This window comes from Gobius niger (genome assembly GCF_951799975.1).
Source record: "Gobius niger genome assembly, chromosome: 7".
Lineage (NCBI taxonomy): Eukaryota > Metazoa > Chordata > Actinopteri > Gobiiformes > Gobiidae > Gobius > Gobius niger.
This window is the reverse complement of record NC_136858.1, coordinates 38,215,696-38,223,588: the sequence shown is the minus strand read 5'-3', so window position 1 is coordinate 38,223,588 and position 7,893 is coordinate 38,215,696. Positions and strand designations below refer to the sequence as shown.

At 40.6% G+C, this 7,893-nt stretch overlaps 1 protein-coding gene across 1 annotated transcript in view; it reads left to right on the top strand.

Annotated features, from left to right (window-relative positions):
* Positions 1 to 928: 928 nt before the first annotated feature.
* The window catches only part of LOC306965532 (proline-rich protein 5-like), a gene marked incomplete at its 3' end in the record, with an annotated part of 72,195 nt that continues 65,230 nt past the window's right edge, over positions 929 to 7,893 (top strand). The window contains exon 1 of the mRNA XM_079560006.1: positions 929 to 1,057. The remainder of the gene's footprint in view (positions 1,058 to 7,893) is intronic.

Below are 7,893 nucleotides of genomic sequence, written 5' to 3'. Positions count from 1 at the left end.
CAAAAATGTGACAAAAAATTAACAAAAAAATGACAAAAATTCAACAAAAAAAATGACAAAAATTCAACAAAAAAATGACAAAAATTCAACAAAAAATGACAAAAATTCAACAAAAATTCAACAAAAAAATGTGACAAAAAATCAACAAAAAAATGACAAAAATGTGACAAAAATTCAACAAAAAATGACAAAAATTCAACCAAAAATGTGACAAAAAATTAACAAAAAAAAGGACAAAAAAAGACAAAAAAGGACAAAAAAATGACAAAAATTCAACAAAAAAATGACAAAAAATCAACAGAAAAATGACAAAAATTCAACAAAAAATGACAAAAATGTGACAAAAAATTAACAAAAAAATGACAAAATAGGACAAAAACTCAACAAAAATGTGACAAAAATTCAACAAAAAAAAGACAAAAATTCAACAAAAAAATGACAAAAATGTGACAAAAATTCAACAAAAAAGACAAAAAAGGACAAAAACTCAACAAAAATGTGACAAAAATTCAACCAAAAAGTGAGAAAAATTCCAAAAAAAAAAGACAAAAAATTAAAAAAAAGACAAAAATTCTACAAAAAAAATGACAAAAACTCAACAAAAAAATGACAAAAATTCAACAAAAAAAAGGCAAAAAATCAACAAAAAAATGACAAAAAATTTACAAAAATGTGACAAAAACTCAACCAAAAAATGACAGACATTCAACAATAATGTGACAAAAACTTGACAAAAAATGACAAAAATAACTCAACAACAGCAAACAGATTGGGAACAGCTGATCCTGATGAGTTTTATTTTGAAAGCGCCCGGCCGCGCGCGCCTGCACGTGTGCGCTCTTGACGTGTCCGTCTGCAGCCTGTTGCACAGACAGACCAGAGAGGCATCAAAACAGCGGAGACATGTGAGCCGCTGGGAGCCTTTTCTCCTGGTTCACGATCACCTCCAGAACATCAGGATTACGGGTGTTTTTCTTCTGAAGAGACGACGCGGAGATGAGGAGGCCGCGCTCGAGCTCGCGCTGAGAGCGTTTCTTTTGGAGAAGTTGCAGAAGAGGTGAGTGCAGAACCACGCGCGGGATGGAGGATGGATTTCGGGGGGTTTCGCAGCTTGAACGCGTGGGTTGTTTTTGTGGAAATTTCACGTCTCGGTGCTTTATTTACCCCGCGCGCACGTGCCAGAGGGAAGCGCGCAAAGGAAGACACAGCGCGTAAAGCCGGAGGTCCAGAGGCTTCTTATTCACTTTGTTTGGTCAGATTAGAGGCTGTTTTATGTGTTTTAGCCTCTTTCCATTATTGGGAGCACAAACAAGTCTTAACCTCTTAACTCCCACCTGAACGGATCCCATTTTCTCCAGTTTAGCTTTACCCGAATCAAAAAGCTGCTTGGGGAAAAAAGCGCCAAAGCAGCGACAAAACATGAGAAGAAAACAAGGATGTAAAAGTTACAAAAAGTGACAAAAATGTGACAAAAAGTGACAAAAGTTCAACCAAAAAGTGACAAAAATTAGACAAAAAATGACAAAAATTCAACAAAAAAATGACAAAAATTAGACAAAAAAGTGAAAAAAATTCAACTAAAAAATGACAAAAATTAACAAAAAAATGACAAAAAATCTACAAAAAAGTGACAAAAATTCGGCAAAAAAGTGAAAAAAATTCAACAAAAAAGTGAAAAAAATTCGACAAAAAAATGACAAAAATTCGACAAAAAAGTGAAAAAATTCGACAAAAAAAGACAAAAAATGTAACAAAAAATGACAAAAATTCGACAAAAAAGTGACAAAAACTCAACTAAAAAATGACAAAAATTCAACAAAAAAATGACAAAAAATTAAAAAAAATGTGACAAAAATTCAACAAAAAAATGACAAAAAAATGACCAAAAAAAATGACAAAAATCAAAAAGATTCTTGGGAAAAAAAAGCACCGAAACAGCCACAAAAAATGTGACAAAAATTCAATAAGAAAAATGACAAAAATTCAAAAAAATCTGACAAAAATTCAACAAAAAAGTGACAAAAATTCAACAAAAATGTGACCAAAAAAAAAACATAAAGGTGACACAACACAGCAACAACACGAGGAAAAAGATCAGTTTTGTGGGTCTTAGCTTTCAAATGAGGTGTTACACAGGCCTATATAATAGCCAAAGAGGACAGAATGCACTTGGTTCAGGCGGGCGGTAAGAGGTTAAAAAAAGAGAAGGAAAAAGTGGTCTCTATATTTCTACTTTTACTAGACCTAGGCTTGTGGCTGGTGGTTGCTGTCGTCGTCTCACTGCTGACACACAATCTTTTTCTTTTGATTCACAATCTTTTTCTCACAATCTTGGCCTATGTGTTGTAAGGGGTGGTGGAAACACTGGGATAAAATACAAACGAGGATTATTAATGAACATTTCAAACCCTCTCCCAGCGGCTGGAACATTGACGCCTTTTATTTTGTCGGGACAACAGGAAGTGTTTCGTTGCTGTTAGCGGAGCTTTGACATCAGTGTCACTGCAGGTTTCTGTTTCGTTTTTACCTTGGACCGGATTATTTGTTGTTATCTTGTGTAAAAGGCGAGTTTAGACGGAGTGTTTGTGTTTGTGATCGATCATGAGACTGACCCGAGAGAAGACGAGACGCTCGCGCTGATGGGAGGAGTTATTTTGAGGCGTGGGACTGACCTGCACACGGAGCAGCTGGACGTGCTTTGAAGACGCGATGGAGACTTTATTAAAACCCTGGAGGGTCACACGACATTTGTCCTGTTTCCAAATATGGTCACAGGAGGTTTGAAAAGTGGCTAAATCTGTGTCAAAGTTACGCTGGGATCAGCTCCTCCGCAGCGTCCCCCTCGGCCCGGGTTCAGTTTGTTACTTCCTGCACGTGAGTTTTCATTTACACCAGTGTGAGACAAACTCCTAACATGGGGAATATTTCTACTGCTATAATTTCTAATAAAAGCCCCGGCCTGTTTTAGAGACCGGCTTTAATTTGCCTCCGCCAGCCGCGAACCCGGCCTCTGTCAGACCCGGCCTCTGTTAGACCCGGCCTCTGTTAGACCCGGCCTCTGTTAGACCCGGCCTCTGTCGGAGACCCGGCCTCTGTTAGACCCGGCCTCTGTTAGACCCGGCCTCTGTTAGACCCGGCCTCTGTCGGAGATCCGGCCTCTGTCGGAGACCCGGCCCCTGTCAGAGATCCGGCCTCTGTTAGACCCGGCCTCTGTTAGACCCGGCCTCTGTCGGAGACCCGGCCTCTGTCAGAGATCCGGCCTCTGTCGGAGACCCGGCCCCTGTCGGAGACCCGGCCCCTGTCGGAGACCCGGCCTCTGTTAGACCCGGCCTCTGTCGGAGACCCGGCCCCTGTCAGAGACCCGGCCCCTGTCGGAGACCCGGCCCCTGTCGGAGACCCGGCCTCTGTCGGAGACCCGGCCTCTGACAGGGACCCGGCCTCTGTCGGAGACCCGGCCTCTGTTAGACCCGGCCCCTGTCGGAGACCCGGCCTCTGTCGGAGACCCGGCCTCTGACAGGGACCCGGCCTCTGTCGGAGACCCGGCCTCTGTCGGAGACCCGGCCTCTGTTAGACCCGGCCTCTGTCGGAGACCCGGCCTCTGTTAGACCCGGCCCCTGTCGGAGACCCGGCCTCTGTTAGACCCGGCCTCTGTCGGAGACCCGGCCTCTGTCGGAGACCCGGCCTCTGTTAGACCCGGCCTCTGTCGGAGACCCGGCCTCTGACAGAGACCCGGCCTCTGTCGGAGACCCGGCCTCTGACAGAGACCCGGCCTCTAATGGAATACAGGCCAGCATTAGAGTCATGTGGAAAGGCCTGGCGAGCTGCTGGTTGGAGATCCCTGGTCTACACTGTCTCGGGCAGTTGTGTTGGGAACCCTCTTTGTCGTCCTCAACCTGTGAGACGTTTCTGTGATGCTCCTGCAATGTCTCCGAGACCTGTCAGACACCAAGGAGATCTCAAAGAGAAACCTCAGAAACGTTTCACAGCTTGAGGACGACAAATAGTGTTCACAACATTTTGCCACAGCTGCTCAACACTCTGAAATCTGACCGTTTTCACCGAGACTTCCTGGAGGGCAGAGCCGGGGGACGTGTCGGACACTCAGTCGAGGACAGATCAATATGTAGTTGCCTGGCAGGTGGAGCAGTGAAATAAATCCATCAGCCATTAGCGGACGTGACGACAGCTTTAGTCCAAGTCACAAATCTGAAGTGAATAGATCAATAGGCAGGTATTTAGTAGTGATCAGCTGAGTGTAGGTTGTTAGGACTTAGAATAACAAAGACTCATAACTACAAAGGCGTTTACCCACAGGTGGGAGTAGCTGTTAATGGAGGGGAGGGGCTTAAAGGGATGTTTCAGGATGTTTGACATAGGGCCTCATTTCCTCGTTATCCAGAGTGTTGCTGATTTCTGGAGATATTTTTTTTTGTAATTCATGCAGTTCTTATATTTGAAGAGCTTAGAGGCGCTAGGCTAGTGCTAGGCTAGTGCATTTCTATGGTATCAGCTAGCCTGCATTAACCCGTTAACTCCCACCTGAACCAAGCACATTTTCTCCAGTTTGGCTTTACCCCAATCCAAAAGCTTCTGGAAAAAAAGGTGTGAAAATAGCAACAAAACTGAGACGAAAACAATGATGGAAATGTGAAAAAAGTGAGAAAAAAATGGATGAAAAAGTGACAAAAAATTGACAAAAAACCGAAAAAAAATGGACAAAAAATTGACAAAAAAGTGAGAAAAATTTGACGAAAAAGTGACAAAAAGTCACGAAAATTTGACCAAAAAAATTGAAAAATTTGACCAAAAAATGACAAAAAAGTCACGGAAATTTGACAAAAAAGTGAGAAAAATTGAGAAAAAAAGAGATGAGAATTTGACAAAAAAATCTAAAAAATTGACAAAAAAGTCACGAAAATTTGACAAAAAATTGAGAAAAAATGGACGAAAAAACGACAAAAATTTGACGAAAAATTTAGAAAAAGTGACCAAAAAATGGACCAAAAAAAAAAGACGAAAAAGTGACAAAAAAGTCACGAAAATTTGACAAAAATGAGACGACTGCCCAACATAAAAAGTGATGAAAAAAAATCTGATCATGTGAGGAAAAAGATCAATTTAGTTTTGTAGGTCTTAGCTTTCAAATGAAATGCAGTAGCCTTGCATTAGCCTAGCGCCTCTAAGCTCTTCAAACATAAGAACTGCATGAATTACAAACAAAAAAAATCTCCATAAATATGCAACGCTCTGGATAACGAGGAAATGAGGCCCTATGTCAAACATCCTGAAATATCCCTTTAACCCCTTAACTCCCACCTGAACCGAGCACATTTTCTCCAGTTTGGCCCCAATCCAAAAGCTTCTGGAAAAAAGTTGTGAAAATAGCAGCAAAACTGAGACGAAAACAATGATGGAAATGTGAAAAAATGAGAAAAAATGGATGAAAAAGTGACAAAAAATGGACCAAAAAAGTGATAAGAATTTGACCAAATTTTTTTAAAAAAATGACGAAAAAATGACAAAAAATGGACAAAAAAAAGAAAAAAAAATGGACAAAAAATGGACAAAAAAGTGAGAAAAATTTGACGAAAAAGTGACAAAAAAGTCACGAAAATTTGACCAAAAAACAACAAAAAAATTGACAAAAAAATGACAAAAAAGTCACGGAAATTTTACAAAAAAGTGAGAAAAATTGAGGAAAAAATGGCCGAAAAGTGACAAAAAATGGACTAAAAAAGTGATAAGAATTTGACAAAAAAATCAAAAAAATTGACAAAAATGTCACGAAAATTTGACAAAAAATTGAGAAAAAAAGGGACGAAAAAACGACAAAAATTTGACAAAAAAATGAACAAAAATTTGATGAAAAATTTGACAAAAAAGTGACCAAAAAATGGACCAAAAAAAAAAAAAAAGACGAAAAAGTCACAAAAAAGTCACAAAAATTTGACAAAAATGAGACGACTGCCCGACAAAAAAAGTGATAAAAATAAACGTTTGACACTTCAACTACAGAGAACTGGAGACGACCCAAGAACCTTCACTGGAGATACTTAGTGGACACCCAAAAGAAGATCCAAGGCTTTACTTTCACTCACAGCTCTCTGTCTCCTCCTCCTCCTCCTCCTCCTCCTCCTCCTCCTCCTCCTCCTCCTCCTCCTCCTCCTCTGCTTTAAACCTCTGTAATTGCATTAGCGTAAGTAGTTTCTCCTGATGCTGGACACAGACGGGCCACATGCTCACGCTAAGTTGCCAGTACCAGATTAGCCCTAACTTAATTTCACTTCAGTTTATGCTAATGTCATTTGCTGCCGTTTGCGAGGATCAATATGAGGGTAATGGGGCTGCGCTCTGTACTTATGATCAGATTTACTTTCACCGTTGTGTCGGGGACAGTTTTTTGGGGGGATCGTCATGAAATAATGCAGGAGGAACACACGGTAGCTTAGAAATCATTAGTGAAATGATCTGATTTAGTTCTCTTGCCTATTAGAAACATAATGGGTTCGTTGTATTGTGAATTGTACTGTGTGATGAGTCTTTGTCGCTGTGAAAAAGATCTAAAGTGAATTCACCACTGGATCTTTTGACCAGATCGACCGATACCGTTTTTTCCTAAGGCCGATACCGATGCCGATTTTGAGGGATTTTTATTTTTTTATCAAGTGTCAATGGCTTCAACACGATAAACACACGTGTTTATCGTGTTGAAGCCATTGACACTTGATGACAGTCGCTAACCGGTAGCATGCTAGCATCTTGAGCAGCTTAAACAGCCTGTTAATGTAACAAACTGAAAAAAGAAGTGTTTTAACTGTTATCTTCTTGAGCAATGATTACAATTCCTCTGTCAATCAATTGTCTTTTATTTTCATCCTGAGCAGAGATTACATATTGGCTGTATCCGAATGTCCACTCTAGTCCCTGACCCCTCATTCACTACATAGGCCCGCACTACATAGTCAACTATATAGGCCAGGGGTAGACAAGTTTGCATCATGGGGGGCCGATTTGCATCATTCCCAAAACGCCCAAGGGCCGAACCTCAACATTGTGGCCTAAAGTAAAGAATTTTTTTCTGCAAATGCCAATGTTTTACATCAGTGGTTCCCGAGTGGCTTTGGGATCCACCATTACCCTCGGATGACGAGCCAAGGACCCAAATAAAACTGTAAATTTGTCATATATCGTATAAAATATTGTATTTTCCACACAAGTTTTGGTTGAACAAGCTGTAGATTTCCCATTAAGACTGAAATTATGATCAAAACAACCCAATAACATTCCCTTTAACAGACACAGTTAGTGTTCCCAGGCAGTTTCAGATGGAAAATATTGAATAAAAGTTCCCTATAGACTCGCGACCCACTGAAAATTGGTTCCGTGACCCAAGTTTGGGTCCTGACCCACCAGCAGAGAATCACTGTTTAACATTATACAGTGGGGCAAAAAAGTATTTAGTCAGCCACCAATTGTGCAAGTTCTCCCACTTAAAATGATGACAGAGGTCTGTAATTTTCATCATAGGTTCACTTCAACTGTGAGAGACAGAATGTAAGAAGCATTTGAAAGTCCTGGAGTGGCCTAGCCAGTCTCCAGACCTCAACCCCATAGAAAATCTGTGGAGGGAGTTGAAAGTCCTTGTTGCTCGGCGACAGCCCCAAAACATCACTGCTCTGGAGAAGATCTGCAGGAGGAATGGGCCAAAACACCAGCTCCTGTGTGTGCAAACCTGGTACAGGCCTATAGCAATTGTTTGACCTCTGTTATTGCCAACAAAGGTTCTATTACAAAGTATTGAGTTGAATTTGTGTTATTTTTTGTCATTTTTTGTCATTTTTTGGTCAATTTTTTGTCATTTTTTTGTCATTTTTTTGTCATTTTTTTGACATT